We start from the raw sequence: 19473 nt of genomic DNA on the forward strand, positions 1-19473 counted from the left end.
CTGATCAACCGTAGCGGGTGGTTCATCTCCTAGCGCAGCATTAAGGACATAATCCTTCTTCCCAGCTTGTAAGATTAGCTTAAGATTACGAGCCCAGTCTACAAAGTTGCTTCCATCATCTTTCAACTTAGCTTTCTCTAGGAACGTATTAAAATTCAGGGTGACTGTCGCGTGAGCCATGATCTACAACACAAATATATTCAAAGTGGACTTAGACTATGTTCAAGATAATTAGAGTTTAACTTAATCAAATTATTCGCTAAACTCCCACTCAAAAAGTACATCTCTCTAGTCATTTGAGTGGTTCATGATCCACTTACACTAGCTCAAGTCCGATCATCACATGAGTTGAGTATAGTTTCAGTGGTAAGCATCCCTATGCTAATCATATCATCTATATGATTCATGATCGACCTTTCGGTCTCATGTGTTCCGAGGCCATGTCTGTACATGTTAGGCTCGTCAAGCTTAACCCGAGTGTTCCGCGTGCGCAACTGTTTTGCACCCGTTATATGTGAACGTTGAGTCTATCACACCCGATCATCACGTGGTGTCTCGAAACGACGAACTGTAGCAACGGTGCACAGTCGGGGAGAACACAATTTCGTCTTGAAATTTTAGTGAGAGATCACCTCATAATGCTACCGTCGTTCTAAGCAAAATAAGGTGCATAAAAGGATTAACATCACATGCAATTCATAAGTGACATGATATGGCCATCATCACGTGCTTCTTGATCTCCATCACCAAAGCACCGGCACGATCTTCTTGTCACCGGCGCCACACCATGATCTCCATCAACGTGTCGCCATCGGGGTTGTCGTGCTACTCATGCTATTACTACTAAAGCTACATCCTAGCAAAATAGTAAACGCATCTGCAAGCACAAACATTAGTATAAAGACAACCCTATGGCTCCTGCCGGTTGCCGTACCATCGACGTGCAAGTCGATATTATCTATTACAACATGATCATCTCATACATCCAATATATCACATCACATCGTTGGCCATATCATATCACAAGCATACCCTGCAAAAACAAGTTAGACGTCCTCTAATTTTGTTGTTGCATGTTTTACGTGGTGACCATGGGTATCTAGTAGGATCGCATCTTACTTACGCAAACACCACAACGGAGATATATGAGTTGCTATTTAACCTCATCCAAGGACCTCCTCGGTCAAATCCGATTCAACTAAAGTTGGAGAAACCGACACTTCCAGTCATCTTTGAGCAACGGGGTTACTCGTAGCGATGAAACCAGTCTCTCGTAAGCGTACGAGTAATGTCGGTCCAAGCCGCTTCAATCCAACAATGCCGCGGAATCAAGAAAAGACTAAGGAGGGCAGCAAAACGCACATCACCGCCCACAAAAACTTTTGTGTTCTACTCGAGAAGACATCTACGCATGAACCTAGCTCATGATGCCACTGTTGGGGAACGTCGCATGGGAAACAAAAATTTTCCTACGCGCACGAAGACCTATCATGGTGATGTCCATCTACGAGAGGGGATGAGTGATCTACGTACCCTTGTAGACCGTACAGCAGAAGCGTTAGTGAACGCGGTTGATGTAGTGAAACGTCCTCACGTCCCTCGATCCGCCCCGCGAACAATCCCGCGATCAGTCCCACGATCTAGTACCGAACGGACGGCACCTCCGCGTTCAGCACACGTACAGCTCGACGATGATCTCGGCCTTCTTGATCCAACAAGAGAGACGGAGAGGTAGAAGAGTTCTCCGGCAGCGTGACGGCGCTCCGGAGGTTGGTGATGACCTTGTCTCAGCAGGGCTCCGCCCGAGCTCCGCAGAAACGCGATCTAGAGGAAAAACCGTGGAGGTATGTGGTCGGGCTGCCGTGAAAAAGTCGTCTCAAATCAGCCCTAAAACCTCCGTATATATAGGTGGGAGAGGGGGGGACCTTGCCTTGGGGCTCAAGGAGCCCCAAGGGGGTCGGCCGAGCCAAGGGGGGAAGGTCTCCCCCCCAAACCGAGTTGGACTTGGTTTGGTGGGTGGGAGTACTTCCTTCCCTTCCCACCTCCTCCTTTTTTTTCTTTTCTCTTTGATTTTTCTTCCAATGCGCATAGGGCCCTTTTGGGCTGTCCCACCAGCCCACTAAGGGCTGGTGCGCCACCCTCAAGGCCTATGGGCTTCCCCGGGGTGGGTTGCCCCCCCCGGTGAACTCCCGGAACCCATTCGTCATTCCCGGTACATTCTCGGTAACTCCAAAAACCTTCCGGTAATCAAATGAGGTCATCCTATATATCAATCTTCATTTCCGGACCATTCCGGAAACCCTTGTGACGTCCGTGATCTCATCCGGGACTCCGAACAACATTCAGTAACCAACCATATAACTCAAATACGCATAAAACAACGTCGAACCTTAAGTGTGCAGACCCTGCGGGTTCGAGAACTATGTAGACATGACCCGAGAGACTCCTCGATCAATATCCAATAGCGGGACCTGGATGCCCATATTGGATCCTACATATTCTACGAAGATCTTATCGTTTGAACCTCAGTGCCAAGGATTCATATAATCCCGTATGTCATTCCCTTTGTCCTTCGGTATGTTATTTGCCCGAGATTCGATCGTCGGTATCCGCATACCTATTTCAATCTCGTTTACCGGCAAGTCTCTTTACTCATTCCGTAATACAAGATCCCGTAACTTACACTAAGTCACATTGCTTGCAAGGCTTGTGTGTGATGTTGTATTACCGAGTGGGCCCCGAGATACCTCTTCGTCACACGGAGTGACAAATCCCAGTCTTGATCCATACTAACTCAACTAACACCTTCGGAGATACCTGTAGAGCATCTTTATAGTCACCCAGTTACGTTGCGACGTTTGATACACACAAAGTATTCCTCCGGTGTTAGTGAGTTATATGATCTCATGGTCATAGGAACAAATACTTGACATGCAGAAAACAGTAGCAACAAAATGACACGATCAACATGCTACGTCTATTAGTTTGGGTCTAGTCCATCACGTGATTCTCCTAATGACGTGATCCAGTTATCAAGCAACAACACCTTGTTCATAATCAGAAGACACTGAATAGATCAACTGGCTAGCCAACTAGAGGCTTGCTAGGGGCAGTGTTTTGTCTATGTATCCACACATGTAAATGAGTCTTCATTCAATACAATTATAGCATGGATAATAAACGATTATCTTGATTCAGGAATTATAATAATAACTATATTTATTATTGCCTCTAGGGCAAAATTCCAACAGGTGGCTCCCACTTTCTCCATGATGATCTCATCGGATGAAACACGATGTCAAGGATTTAATCAATCCCGTATACAATTCCCTTTGTCTGTCGGTATAGAACTTGCCCGAGATTCGATCGTCGGTATACCAATACCTTGTTCAATCTCGTTACCGGTAAGTCTCTTTACTCGTTCCGTAGCACGTCATCGTGTGACTAACTCCTTAGTCACATTGAGCTCATGATGATGTTCTACCGAGTGGGTCCAGAGATACCTCTCCGTCACACGGAGTGACAAATCCCGATCTCGATTCGTACCAACCCAACAGACACTTTCGGAGGTACCCGTAGTGCACCTTTATAGTCACCCAGTTACGTTGTGACGTTTGATACACCCAAAGCACTCCTACGGTATCCGGGAGTTGCACAATCTCACGGTCGAAGGAAAAGATACTTGACATTAGAAAAGCTTTAGCATACGAACACTACGATCTAGTGCTATGCTTAGGATTGGGTCTTGTCCATCACATCATTCTCCCAATAATGTGATCCCGTTATCAATGATATCTAATGCCCATGATCAGGAAACCATGATCATCTATTGACTAACGAGCTAGCCAACTAGAGGCTTGCTAGGGACACATTGTGATCTATTTATTCACACATGTATTACTGTTTCCTGTTAATACAATTATAGCATGAACAATAGACGATTATCATGAACAAGGAAATATGATAATAACCATTTTATTATTGCCTCTAGGGCATATTTCCAACACTCGATGGCGTGGTGCCCTGGTGATTAGGCGTTTGATATGCGAGGATGGACTCGCGCAGGAGGGCGACGCTGTCTGGCGTCGTGGTGGCGACGATGACAGCTAGACCGGGCAAGGTGGATGCGTCAGTACAGTTCTGAAGATGGATTGATGGCAGTTGGCCGCGGCGACCTCTGAGTGTGCGCCGGAACGGTGGGTGCCCCATACCCGGCAGGTGGCTTGGTTGGGGCATCAGGTCTTAGATGTTAGGTTTGGCTGCGAGGTCTGTTTCGTATTAGGCCCAGACTATTAGCATCTCTTAATCAACTGTACAACGACATATGTTGTCTAGACGGTGGTTTCAGTCTTACTGATGTATTACTTTGTAAGGTCTTTATGAACAATTAATAAAATGACTGCATGCATCGCTCAGATGCAGAGGCCGGGGGTCTTCCTCCTTTTCTAAATAAAAAAAATCTCATTTTATGTCCAATTTGCAGTGATAGAGAGCAATTGACACTTTTCACATAGCATCTTCAAGGATTTTGCTTATTTCGTATGGCATGCTCCATCACTCATTGCGCGCTAAAAAGCGATCCACTGTTTTTTCTTAGTTGATGTTGATGTCATGCATACCCTTAATAATTCTTGTACATACAAATATTCTTGGATTTTAAACCGTCAAGACTATGAACTCATGGAAGTAATATGTTGGTGATATACGTCACATCCATCATTGTATAATGCATGTTATCTGTCCAATTTTCTTAGTTTATTTTATTTCAATCCAGATTGAAGTTTTGAGTTGTTCATATGAATAAAATAGCTAATTTTCATCAATGCTATTCCAAACCATAGCTACTTTTATTCTGGATTTTACATACATAAACAAATCTATTGTTAGTTTTTATTAGATAGAAAAGTGAAATTGTTTGTACTAAAGTGAATTAATGCCAATTCAGAAATCAATACCATGTCTCACTCATTAGGCGAATCAACGGTAGAAATCGAGCAATAGGACCAAGATGGTACTCCAGGACAAGATGGGTCGAGTTCAAGTTCAATCTCAAGAGGCGGTGGCAACTTGAATATGGTTTATTTTGGCCAGTGTCCATTTAGAGGGAAGCGGAATAAAAGCTCAAGCAACTGCATGTATGCTTCCAGAGATGTGTAATGCACTTTCTCGCAAAAAGGGCATATAATGCAGCGAACTGATTACCCCCCCCCCCCCCCCCCCCCTTTGGCTTAAAATAGATCAAATAGCACAAAACCACAACCATTATTAATCGAGTGTGCTTTTCTGTAGCTCGACCTCCACGGTACCCCTTATCTAAGCCAGTTATTTCAGCATCAAGATCCATATGCAGGCACATTTGTCTTTTTTGTTTCTCTCAAACGAAAAAATATATAAACTTTAAATTTTGCAGGACAACAAAACTTTCTAACTAAAATATGGGAAAAACTTTTGAATTTTTTCATGCATTTTAAATGCGTAAAGTAAATTTTCTTAATAAAAAAAATCTCCTTTTTGTATATTCATGTCAAATAAAAAAATTTGAAAGTTATTCACATATTCTTGTTAGAAAGTTTGTTTGATTTGCAAAGTTTGAAGTCCATATGTTATTTCGTTTGATTTTTTTTTAATTGTAGTAAATTAGATGAAGAGCACATATCTCAAAGGAAATGTTGAAATATAAGGATAAGGGGCTCTGTGTAGGACGAGCTACAAAGGAACTTTACTTAATTTCATTTTATCACAACTTTTGGGGTTTGCAACTAGAAACCTCATATTTGAGGTAGTGATACACAATAACGAAATCTCCAGCTAAGCCAGCTAATCCATGTCAATAGTAAAACTGACTCTCAAGGTCCACCCATCAGTTCGGACTTACAAACAACATAGCACAAATGATGTAGAGTCGGACTCGCCCACTCTCCCTGAGCTTATATTGCTTCCACAACGACGCGAGCGATTTCAACTTGAAAGTGAAGTGAGGCGACGGTGGATACTCCGAGCTCCCGCCCCGGCCCTCGCCAATTGCGACTGGGCCGTCCGTGACACCCGTATCGCTCCATCAATGCCATCAACAAGGGCAGGCAATGTTGCAATGGCAACAACCAACTACTCCCTCTGTTTTTAAATATAAGACCTTGTAGAGATTTCATTATGGACTATATAGACCGAATCAACATTGTAAAATATGTCTATATACATCCGTATGTAGTTCATAATAAAATTTCTAAAAGGTCTTATATTTAGAAACGGAGGGAGTACAAAAGAGACTACATGCTCCCATCCTCCCTCGCCACCTCCCTGTGAACGCAATGGTGACTGGCTCGGAGGTGGCGACTCAAAGTTTGTGGAGCTAACACATGAACAAAATAAATGTTACATGTTATTTTGGTTGGGCTTTGAATAGAGCATAATCATAGAAAATTATGTGTATGTGATCATCCCCATTCCAATGCATTATCGTCGCCTTGAGGCATGGCCAGCGACACCTCGATTCGGCACCAAATTGTAGTCACCTAAAGGGGAGGAGAGGGGCATGCTACGTTTAATCACCACCTTCAAAGTCGGCGGCAGCCATGCTTCGCTGCCAAGTTGTCGTTGCCGGGGTCGTCGTGGGTTGGCTCATAGGGTAGAAAGAAGTGGTTCGGGTCACTGGAGAGAGAAGTGGTGTGTCGCAAAGCCTGCTTGGAAATTTTGTGTGGGCCCTGATGGTCGGTTTTGCAATTAACATCGGTTATTTGTGAATCACTACCTCAAAACAAGGCTTCCTTGTTCCAAACCACAAAATTTGTGGTAAAGTGAAATATGACCCCCTAATTTTTTGGTTTTCTTATTTGCAAAGTTATGCTTTTAAAATTATAACATCATACCCATTTTCTTTCAAAATATGAAAATCAATTATTTTGTACTATTTCTAGGCTTTTGGGCCAAGACTTTGGTTGGAAAATCAGGACCAAGCCCTATTAGGACATAAAAACGGGGACTCTACCGCTATTCATAAAAGAAGGGACTCTACCGCAAGGCATAATTTTCTGTCTCATAACTTTTGAGAGATCTACTAGAGATGCCCTAACATGCATCCATCCTCCATCTATCTAGGTTTTCTACCGTCATATGGTGGAAATATGGTGCAATATTATTCTCATATGTTTAAATTCTATTCTAAATAATTTCAATGCTATATAATCTCCACAGCAACACGCGGGGCGTTATCTAGTATGAATAAAACTAGAGAGGTTTCTATTTTTTTTTCTTTGTTCTGGTTATCCGCTTGCCGGCCCCGATTACAGTGGAAGCTAGTCAGAACATTGTCATCATGCATTATAAAACGATCCTCCAATTTGAGGACGACATGAGCACATATTACATTCCAAGATCCGACCGGACAGTTCCTCAACGAAAGGCGCCTAGCTAGCCTGGCCACCCACTCCCATCCACACCCAAATGAGGAAGAAGCTAGTGGAAACGGGGGATTAGGCGCTCTGATCGTGGGTGCAACCGATGGATTCGGTGTCAAGAGCGACCCTTTCTGGCTGTCCACAAGGCGATTTGCCCCCTGGAGCGTCATCGGAATCCGCTGCAACTTGAGCGAGGCTGCCGCTGCATGTGGGTGTGGCTGTTGTGGAGGTAGAGTCAGCTCCTCGCATCCTGCAAGGGGCATATACCCCCATCCCCATCAGGTTTTTTATACTCGCAAGTGGAAAGATGATGTGGGAGTGTGGTCTCTCCCGTTTCGGCCATTTCCCTGCTATATAAGCGCTTGACACTCACTTGACTTGGGCCACAGATCACAGATCCATCCATTCCATCCAGTACTGGCAGTGCAAGAACAGAGAGCCATCCTACTCACCTAGCTCAACCACCCAAGTCCTGTTCATCAGCAACCGAGCAGGATCCAGATGGAGTACAAGGTGAAGAGCCATGGCAGCAAGCACAAGGGGTCAGGAGGATCAGGAGGGCTGAGCAGGATGCTGAGGGAGCACAAGGCCAGGCTCTACATCATCCGCCGATGCGTCGTCATGCTCCTCTGCTCTTGAATCCGAGTCTTGCTTCTATCTTATTAGGCTTGACATATTCTTTGGTTTGAAAGTACATACTACATAACATAGGGTAGCTCAGAGGTTCAGATAGATGTTGCTGACGGTTAGTTTGGATGGAAGTTTCTGTGTTGTATGGTGCTCCTAAGTCCTGTAGAGGCAAGGTTGTACATGTGCTGATGTGCCAGGTGTTGGAATATTACTACTTGTGTATTTGCTCGATCAGCACAAGTGAATTATCTCAAGAAAAGAAGGTTACCTTTGGCATTTTGTTTTATCTACATATATGCCGCCTTAATTTGGGGAATTTGTTCTTGCTCCATTCAGTTTGATCAGCTATCTGAATGATTTAGCAAACATGACCATATCAAGGGTGTGCATTTTTCAAATTTGCACACTAAATATCCCGGTGAACCGAGAAGAGTGGTATGTGCCTTTGTTAAAAAAAATCAAGTGCTTATGTGCGCAAAACCAAATAAAATTTTACATGTAACGACAATTGTGACCCCTGAATATATCAGTAATCTTTACTCAGAAAATTGGCAGCATTGTCTCGTATGCTTTTTGGGGAAATTTTGTACTTGCACAATTGTTAGTCCAATATTTTGGAAACTATCCTCATACCTAGAAATTTAGCAAATCAGTTTTGCAAATTGACATCAATTTTGTGTGTGCAAATTTCCATCATAGCAAGAAAGATATGTCCAGCTATAATAAATTTCTTATACCACAACAAATGTTTCCTGTAACCTGCAGCACTGGACCACAAAACTGTGAACCTTCAGGGAACTTGCCTACCTGCAGCATTGTTGCTGCAAATGACCTGTCTCTGGGTCTTGATTTTTCGGGCAAGAGAGAGATCCCGAAGATCTCATCAGGCGCTAATTAACATGCGACATAATCTTCAGCATTGATCACAAGGACTAGATTATTGGACGACCAAGCAGGATGGCAATTGAAAACTTACCAACCAAACATGCTGGTCTGTTCGTTGGAGTCTGCAAGTAGAGAGGTTCAGATATCTTGCCCAAACAATCTTCTAAGAAATTATTTGGTTGAGTGTTGTTCCTGAAAATGGGTACATGCCATCCGTGCTACGATCTTCGACGGACTTCCTTGCCAAGATTTTGTTTTACTACTGCAACCACTGTTGAGAAATCCCTCTTATGTTTACTTTGATGCCTGAACCTGAAAAAAGCTTTGCAGTGTACTTTGTTCTTAATTTCAGAAGCCACTTTAGTCTAGTCCAAAATTGCCTCGGTTCCAAACACGCTTCCTCTTTGTTTAGTCGAGAGGTCGGTGAACCACGTGTCGAACCTGCCATTGTTGCCGTTAAACGCTTACCCCTGCAACCACTTGTCCACTTGCTGTACTCTCTTTGCCCTCTTCTTTTGCAGAGTTAACAAGGAGCAGCTTCCGCTCACACTAAAGGCCTGTTCGGCTGTTCACCAGCTCCACGGATCCACGGAGCATCTATTTCTCAACTTCAATATTTTAGCCTGTAGCTCCGTCAGCTCCGGGAGCTGAGTGTGGAGCGGAGGGACTCCGAACACCCCCTAAGCATGTTACCATATTTACCCAAATTATAAACAGTCAACTAAGGCTATTTCTAACCGTTCCCTAAAAAGCCATAAGGGAGTAAACATTCTGTTTTACTCCCTTACGTCTCACCTAGCCGATCCCTTAAAACTCCTAGTGGAGCAATTTTTTTACTCCACCTCTATATATCCCCTTAAATCTCCCTAAATTTACTCCATCCCCTCGCGGCCGAGTAAAATTGGCGCCTCTTCCTCTCGCACCTCCCGTGCCTCACCCTCTCCCGTTGCTGCCGCCACCACTCCCCGTCACTGCCACCGATGATCGGCCGGCTGGCCGGAATGGATAGCCCGGACCCTTCCCTGATCCCGCCGGCCACCGACACCGTCTTTACGTCGCCGAAAATCACCCACGCGCCGCCGCCGGCTCCGAAGAAGAGTTTGGGTATCAAAAAGACCCACCGCGTCCAAGCTCCTCCTCCAACCGCTCGGATGGCCTCCGATGTGGCCACCGCCTCTCCGACAACGGCACACCGTCCACCCGTCGCACCTACCGGAGGCAAACGGGCTCGAAATCCAACGGTGGCAGCATCGACGCTCGCCGAGGTGGTCGCGAAGAAGAAGGTAAAGAAGGCTAAGGTGGCACCTCGTGCTGCAACTCCAGCGGCCCCTGCAACCACTGCTCCAGCTTCGGCGGCGGCCGCAGCCGGCAAAAAGCATCGCTCCCGCCAAATGCTCGATGAATTGCCAACAAGGTAAAAAGCATAGCGGCCGCGTCTTGTTGGTATCCAATAGAGATTGTTGATGACCGGTAGTGATTGTTGATTGTGTTTGCTTTGATATTGTAGTGCGGAGATGAATACGGCCAAATTCCTCACCTCGTTGGAGTCCTCAGCCGCCGTTGGACTTGACGAGCTCAACTACGACTCGTTTTGGGACCATTCGGTCACCCAAAGGCATGAAGGAGGGGGTCAAAGAGGTGGTGGCCTAGGAGGAGGAGGTTGTGGAGGTGACCGAAGCAAGCAAGAAGGTTCCAAGGTGCCACACCCAAAACTACAACCGAAAGGAGGATATTGCTCTTTGTGATGCTTGGTGCGCGATCTCCATGGATGCAACGATCGGAACGGATCAAACCAAAACCATGTTTTGAGAGACCATTATCGAGCACTACAACAACTCCGTCGACGTGCGATCAAGTCGTACGCAAGGCTATCTTGGGCATCGTTGGAGCGCAGTTCATGACCAATGCAATCGATAGTCCGGTTGCATCAACCAACAATGCACCACCGAGCGGTGTGCAAGTGGCGGAGTATGACCCCTACATCCAAGAACTATTCAAGCATAGGAACACCAAGTTCGGCCGCAAGATCTTCACACTGCATCATCGCTAAAAAGAGCTATGCGGGAACGAGAAGTAGATCCAAAGAATCACGAAGACCACTCCAAAGAGGTCAAGGTTGATCATATCCTTCGAGGAGGATGACGAGGTTGATGAAGATGCCAACAATAGACCGAAAGGCCGATTGATTGCAAAAGAAAGAAAGAAGAGAAATGCATTCGATGGCACTTATAAAGAAGAACTTGTGGCACTTATAAAGAAGAACTTGTGGCAATGATCGAGACTAAGAATGTGTTGGCGCTCGAACACAAAGAGGAGAAGATGGAGAGGTGGAATGAGCTCAAGATGTTGGAGGATGAGAAATGGAAGGTCAAGTTGGCGGCCAAAGAAAGAAAGGTGAAGGCCGATGAGCGTAGGCTTGCACTTAAGGAGAAAAGGATTCATGATGCCAAGAAGGCCGAAGAACGTGTTATCATGTTCATGAATTCAAATACAATGGATGAAACCACGAGAAAGTATTAGGAGCTCACTCGTGGAGAAATCTTGAAAGCCTATATTCAGAATGTTGGTGGTGGCCGAGGGGGTGGTGGTGGTGGCCAAGGGGTGAACTTGATGGAGGTGATGGTGGTGGCCGAAAGGATGGCGATGTTGATGGTGGCCGAGAGGATGATGGAGTCGATTTATTTGCTAACAACATCGTTTGAGTGGTGGTGGCCGAGGGAGTGATGGTGGCCATTGGTTGTCTACATGCTATGTTTGTGGTGGTTTTGAATCAAACATTGTGTTTGATGTGATGTCTTTTGGGTGAACTTCGCATGTTTTAATTTGAAAAACGCGATGATGAAACTTTATGATGAAACTTTGCATGTTTTATTTTGAAAAATGTTTTAAAAATGTATATTGTGTACTGTTTGAAGTTGATGCGGTTAGGGCAAAAAGTCTACAAAGTTTGTTTTTTACTACACTAACTATATGGGATCAGTTAGGAGTAAAAATTTACTTCACCGGATACTTCTCTAACTTTTAGGGGATCGGTTATAAATGGCCTAATACAATATACATAAGGATTCATACTTTACAACCAGAAAATTAAACCAACAAATATGTTCATTTTATGTTTGAGATAAAAGCCATAAAGTAGGCTATGTTGTCTGGTCGCACACACTCTCGAAGAACTGATACCTTTTTTAACCTGAAGAACTGGTACCTTTTTAAGTATATTCATTCAAGTGGAGTTTATTAGGTTTGCTCCATCAGGCTAACTCTCAGTCGTTGATCATGCGTCATTGCTCAACATCTAACAACGACACTTCTGTAATCTGTGTTCAAAATATCGGCCGATATTTAAATTAATCGGCCAGTTAAATCCTGACTGGCAAAAGGACTTGTGCGTTGCAATGGAAAAAAAATTATAATCTCCAATGATGATGACCACATTATGTTCACACATCATCGCTCGATTTTGAAATTTTGTGCACGAATGCACGGAAATGTTTCTTCTTTTAAATTTATTCACAAGTTGAAGCAATCTTCACATTTTCAAAAAAATATCATGGTTGTCAAAAATCTTGGTAATTCAAAGAATTATTCTGAATTACAAGATTTTTTTTAGAAAACATACAATAATAATGCGATCCATCCAACAGTTAATTCTTCAAAATTCACATGAGTATATTGTCACAAAGACTTAGAAGCATTACTGTTAAACTACATACCTTAAATCCTTTGTGAACATTTTTACAAATATGAGAACAATTTTAAAATCGAGAACATTTTTTACAATTTACAAACATTTACTAAAAATCGTGAACTTTTTTTATATTTCGAACAGGTTTTATGTATTTTCTTTTGAATTGGTGAACAATTCTAGAATAGACGAACATAATTTCTGAAGTTGGAGGATTTTTCTAAAATTAACGAACATTTTTTGAAACGCATCAAAATTTTCTGAATAAACAAATATATTTATAAATCAGTAATATATTTTTTAAATTCACGGACATTGCTTTGGAATATACGAAAAATTTACAAAAATCCGGAGTTTTTTTGAATTCACAAGCATTTAATGTTTTCGTCAACATTTTAATTGAAAATTCCTAGTTTTTGAAATTGCAAGAGTTTTTGGTAATCCTAAATTATTAAAGTAGGAAAAATAAAAATGTAACAGAAAAACGAAATATAAAAACAGGCATTAACTATTTTTCAAATTTTAGGGCATTTTTTAAATGCATTAACATATTTTGAATTAGAAAACATTTTATTAAATACCTTTAATAATTTTTATTACATGGAATTTGATTTGAAATCATTGACTTTTTTTATTTTAAATTTTTTTTCTCAAAATTGCAAACATTTTATTGTATATGCGAATAATTTTTACAAAAACCCCGAGCAGTTTTGAATTCAAAAACATTTTATGTTTTTTGAATATGTTTTTAAAATTTCCAGTTTATTAAAATTCTAAAAGTTATTTGAAGGTTTAAACTATGTAAAGTAGAAAAATAAAACAGAACTAAAAATAAAAATAAAAAATGGAACTAAAAACACAGGCGCCTGTGCATGGGCCGGCCCAAACGGGTGTGTTGCATGTTCTCCCAGTGTGTAGAGCGTAATATTGGAAGTTTTTACATGGACTGGCCGACTCCGAGATTTTTCGCTCTGAAACATTTTTTATTACTTACCGGTGGCATGATGGGTAATTTATTTTAACTTCAGAGGCAATTTTCATGACGTACGGGCAGAAACACTCGGTCTTTTAATAGTAGGTATAGATTCCTTAGGTCACGGATGCGATAACAGTGTATCCTTCATGCTAACTAGCAGTGGCGGAGCTAGCTGAGTATGGCTCGGGAGCCAAGGGGGAGAAATGACTACACTAATCTTTAATCTTAGCATCTAATTTTTTTCAGGTATTTGTCTAATCTTGGGGGGAGGGGGCATATGCCCCCCTCTCCTTAAACACACATAGCTCCGCCGTTGCTAACTAGTCTAGCGGATTAACTGACTGTCAGACTGGTTAATCAGCTATAAGGCCGATTTATCCCACCGGGCCGGTTAGGCGGAGAGAGAAATTTGGGCTCAAAAGTTTGGCCCATTCCCCCTTTACCCCAAAACTGGGTGTTTAGGTTGCAGCCCGATGCCTCCCTTCTCGCCCTCCCCTTCCGTAGTAGTAACCCTTGTTAAAGGAGGCTGGAGCAGCAGCCGCACCGAGCCTGCTCAAGCTCGCCGCCCCCTCCCTCGCCCTGAGACCAGCATCACGGGCACAACCGATGATCTTGCATCCCTTCTTTCTTCTTCAGGAATTAGTAGAAAACATGGCTTTGGTCCCGGTTCCTAAGGGCCTTTAGTCCCCTAAAACATAAATAGTAGGTTTTTTTTAATTTTACCCCTAAAACATAAATAAATAGATATATGTTTATAGAAAAATAATCCTAGTTTATAAATTCTTAAACATATTACCAGGTAAAAATCCAGACTCCACTTGAATATACTTGATGGAAAAGACTAAATTTGTATCCCAAAAAAGGCTAAATTTGTATCCCAAAAAAGGCTAAATTTGTGCAAAGTTACCAATTCTTCGATGAGCGTGTGGTTGAAAGCCGGGATTCAGCCTTTTATTGAGAGGGAAATTGAACATATTTGTTGGTGTAATTTGTTATTTACGGGTTTTGAAGTATAGAATTTTGTATGTTGTACATCCTCTATAAAGAAATATAAGAGTGTTTATATCACTACTTGGATGTCCTAAACGGGCTTATATTTCTTTACGGAGGGAGTATTAGTTTTTTATTTGTAATCTGTGCTAATACAGAGAGATGCTTAGTGTGAATGGAAGCCCTCTTCGTTAGTTCTGCAGAAATATTCTGGTGTGACAGAGAAGAGTAGTATGTGTCTTTGTTCAAAATTCAAATGGCCATGTGTGCACAATCAAATAAAAGTCGACATGTAGTAACAATTGTGACTCATGAATATATCAGTAATCTGTACAGAGAAAACTGGCCGCATTTTCACATGTATTTTTGGGGGAAACTTTACTTGCATTGTTGTTGTACCAATATTTTGGAAACTATCCTCATACCTAGATCTTTGACAAATCAGTTATGCAGATTGTACTTGCATTCTTGTTAATTATACATAGCGATTGCACACAAGATAATGATCCTTGCTCCAGGAACTAATGCTTTCTATCAGAACTTAATAAACCAGTTTTCCTATGATATATCCAGCTATACTAATTTTCTTATGCCAGAAAAACTGTTTCCTCTAACCAGAGGACCACAAAACTGAGAAGTTTCAGGGAACTTGCCTACCTGTAGCATTGTTGCTTCAAATGACCTGTCTCCGGGTCTTGATTTTTGGGAAGCACAGCTTACTGCATTAGAGAGGTCATCAGGTGCTAATATGCGACATAATCTTCAGTATTGATCACAAGGACTAGATTATTGGACGACCAAGCAGGCAAACAATTGAAAACCTACCAACCAAATATGCTGGTCTGTTCACTGAAGTCTGCAAGTAGAGAGGTTCAGATATCTTACCCAAATATCTTCCAAGGAATTATTTGGTTCAACGTTGTTCCTGAAAATTGAGACATGCCATCGATGCTACGATCTTCGATGGACTTCCTTGCCAAGATTTTATTTCTATTGCTGCAACCACTGTTCAGAAATCCCTCTTGTATTTCCTTGATGTCTGAACCTGAAAAAAAAAAAGCTATGAATTGTACTTTGTTCTTAATTTCGCAGGCCACATTAGTTTAGTCCAAAATTGTCTCTCCAAACAAGCTGCTCTTTTATTTAGTGCAGAGGTCGGTGAACCACTTGTCTAACCCTCCATTGTTGCCGTTAAACGCTTCTCCTGCAACTTTATTGGTGCACTTTCTTTTCCTTTTGCAGAGTTAATGAGGAGCAGCTTCCGTTCACACTAAGCATCTTTCCATATTTGGGCACATTATAAACAGTCAACTAATACAATATATGTACTCCCGTTTAGAATATCTCCAATAGATGGTTCAAATATAAAAATACTGAACTTTTAGACCGTCTGGAAAAAACGCTGCTTCAACACACGATTCATAAGTAAAAAAATTTGGACCGCGGGATTCCGATGATGTAAAATTAAAAACTTTGTGATGCAAATTTACATCATGAAATGCAACTGATGTAAAACCCCGGCCGTCCGCCAAACGCCCAACCGCCACTTCATTCCCCTTCCGTCTCGCAACCGCCCGTCCGCTCCCCGCCAACCGCCGCTCCCCGCTCGGCCACTACCCCGCCGCAGCTCCCCGCTCGGCCACCGCCCCGTCGCAACTCTCCGACGCCGCCCTGCCGTAGATCCAGACTCCCGTCGCCGATTCCACCCCGCCTGGGCCGCTGCGCCGCCCCATCGCGTCTGCCTCCGCTCCGAATGCCTCCTCTCTGACCGCCTCCGCCTCGTGTCCATCCTCCGCCTGGCCCCGCTCCGTCCACCTCCTCTTCGACCGCCTCCGGTTCGTCCGTCGCCCTGCTCCGCCTGCCTTCGCCCCGCGCCGCACGCTGCCGCCCGCTCCGGCCGCCTCCGCCCCGCGCCGCACGCGGCCGCGTTGCTCCCTGCTCGGCCGTCGTCCACTCCCCGATGGAGCCTAAGAAGACGCCAAAGGGCACCGCCCACAGTGGGCCTCGACCCAGCTAGCCACCAGGCCGGCCCAGCTGGCGCCTACTAAGGCAACCCTCGAATCCCTAACCACCTCCCCCGACCCCCACTCGCCCCCACTCGCCCCCACCTCTCTCCTCTCCTCTTCCCCTCCCGATCCAGATCGGATTGCGGCCGACGCACCCCCACGCCGCGACGTCGTCGGCGCCCCGCGTCACCCTGATGTTTGTTGTGTATCCCTTGCAACGGCGCCAGAAATAGTTGTGTCGACGGCACCAGGAATCCTTCAGCTATGGCTACGCCTTAAGGAACTTCCTAGACAAGTATGCAAAGGATTTCCCCCGTGGCCTTGGAGCCTTGCGTTGGTGTTCCCTCGAACCAGAAAGGGTGATGTAGCACACCGACGATAAGTATTTCCCTCAGTTTGAGAAACAAGGAATCAATCCGGCGGAAGAGTGTCTTAAGATCCTGCACAAACACAAAAGCTTGCACCCAACGCTATGAAGGGGTTGTCAATCCCTTATAGATTGTTTGCCAAGTGAGAACTGAAAGCAACAAAGTAACAAAGCAAAGTAAAAGCAGAGATGTAAACGATGGATGTGAATAGACCCGGGGGGCCGTAGTGTTTACTAGTGGCTTTTCTCATGAAAGCAAGTAGACGGTGGGTGAACAAATTACTGTCGAGCAATTGATAGAACTGTGCAGAGTCATGACGATATCTATGCAATGATTATTTCTATAGGCATCACGTCCGAAACAAGTAGACCGATACTTTCTGCATCTACTACTATTACTCCACACGTCGACCGCTATCCAGCATGCATCTAGTGTATTAAGTCCATAAGAACAGAGTAACGCCTTAAGAAAGATGACATGATGTAGAGGGATAATCTCAAACCAATGATAAAACCCCCATCTTTTTACCCTTGATGACAACTGCTTGATGTGTGCCTTGCTGCCCCTGCTGTCACTGGGAAAGGTCACCACATGGCAGAACCCAAAACCAAGCACTTCTCCCATTGCAAGAATCATAGATCTAGTTGGCCAAACAAAACCCAAGACTCGGAGAGACTTACAAGGATATCAAATCATGCATATAAGAAATCAGCAAAGACTCAAATATATATCATAGATAATCTGATCACAAGTCCACAATTCATCGGATCTTGACAAACACACCGCCAAAGAAGATTACATCGGATAGATCTCCATGAAGATCATGGAGAACTTTGTATTGAAGATCCAAGAGAGAGAAGAAGCCATCTAGCTACTAACTACGGACCCGTAGGTCTGAAGTGAACTACTCACGAGTCATTGGAGGGGCGATGATGATGATGAAGAAGCCCTCCAACTCCAAAGTCCCCTCCGGCAGGGTGCCGAGAAGGGTCTCCAGATGAGATCTCGCGGAAACGGAAGCTTGCGGCGGCGGAATTTTCGAGGCTCCCTTGATTTTTTGCGGAATATTTGGGAATTTATAGGCCAAAGACCTAGGCCAGGGGGCGGCCAGGGAGGCCACAAGCCTGCCCACCGCCGCCTCCCCCTGGTGGCGGAGTGGGGGCTTGTGGGCTCCCTCGAGCCCACCTGGCTTGGCCCAAAAGCCCCCTCGACTTCTTCCGTTTGGGAAAAAACCATTTCGTGGTTTTTCTTCCGTTTGGACTCCGTTCCAAAATCAGATCCGAAAAGAGTCAAAAACACGGAAAAAACAGGAACTGGCACTTGCCACTGAATTAATAAGTTAGTCCCAAAAAGATATAAAAAGATACATAAAACATACAAAGAAGGCAAGATAACAGCGTGAAAACATCAAAAATTATAGATACGTTTGAGACGTATCAAGCATCCCCAAGCTTAACTCCTGCTCGTCCTCGAGTAGGGAAGTGATAAGAATGAATTTTTGATGCTTCCATGCTACCTAGCATAGGTGTCCTTTGTAATTCCTCTTATGTGACGTGAATGTTCAGATCCATTAGATTCAAAACAATAGTTTGCTATTGACGTGGAAACAATAATAATTCAAGCAAACTAGCAAAGTAATCATGAACTTTCAAAATAACAAGGCCAAAAGAAAGTTATCCCTACAAAAGCATATAGTCTGGCTATGCTCTATCATCATTGCACGAATTTAAATCATGCACAACCCGGTATTGGCCAAGTAATTTTTTTCACACCTTTACTTTCTAAAACCTTTTCAACTCTCACGCAATACATGAGCGTGAGCCATGGTTATAGCACTATAGATGGTGTGGAATGTGGTGGAGGTTGCAAGACAAAAAGGAGAAGATAGTCACATTAACTAGGCATATCAATGAGCTGTGGAGATGCTCATCAATAGATATCAATGTGAATGAGTAGGGATTGCCATACAAATGATGCACTAGAGCTACAAGTATGTGAAAGCTCTTAAAGAAAACTAGTGGGTGTGCATCCAACTTGCTTGCTCACGAAGACCTAAGGCAATTTTGAGGAAGCCTATCATTGGAATATACAAGCCAAGTTATATAATGAAAATTTCCACTAGCTATATGGTGGTGACAAAACGAGAGACTCTCAATCATGATGATCATGGTGCTCAAAATGCACAAGTGTGGAAAACGTGGTAGCATTGTCCCTTCTCGCCTTTTCTCTTTTTTTTGTGGGCTCTTTGGCCTCCTTTTTTATGGGCTTCTTTGGCCTCTTTTATTTCCGCACATGGGACAATGCTCCAATAAGGATGATCATCACACTTTCAACTCAAAACTTAAGGCAACTATGACTCTATATGGAATGCCTTCGGTAGTGTACCGTGGCAATGATCTAGCATGGCATAGACATTAGTGGAAACATCATGCTAGCTATCTTACGATCATGCAATGGCAATGTAGACGTGGTGGCACATATCATGGTGGTAGTTGCATGGCAATATATCTCGGAATGACTTTGAAAAAGCCATAGTAGG

Source organism: Hordeum vulgare, chromosome 1H (genome assembly GCF_904849725.1).
Source record: "Hordeum vulgare subsp. vulgare chromosome 1H, MorexV3_pseudomolecules_assembly, whole genome shotgun sequence".
NCBI classification, from domain to species: domain Eukaryota; kingdom Viridiplantae; phylum Streptophyta; class Magnoliopsida; order Poales; family Poaceae; genus Hordeum; species Hordeum vulgare.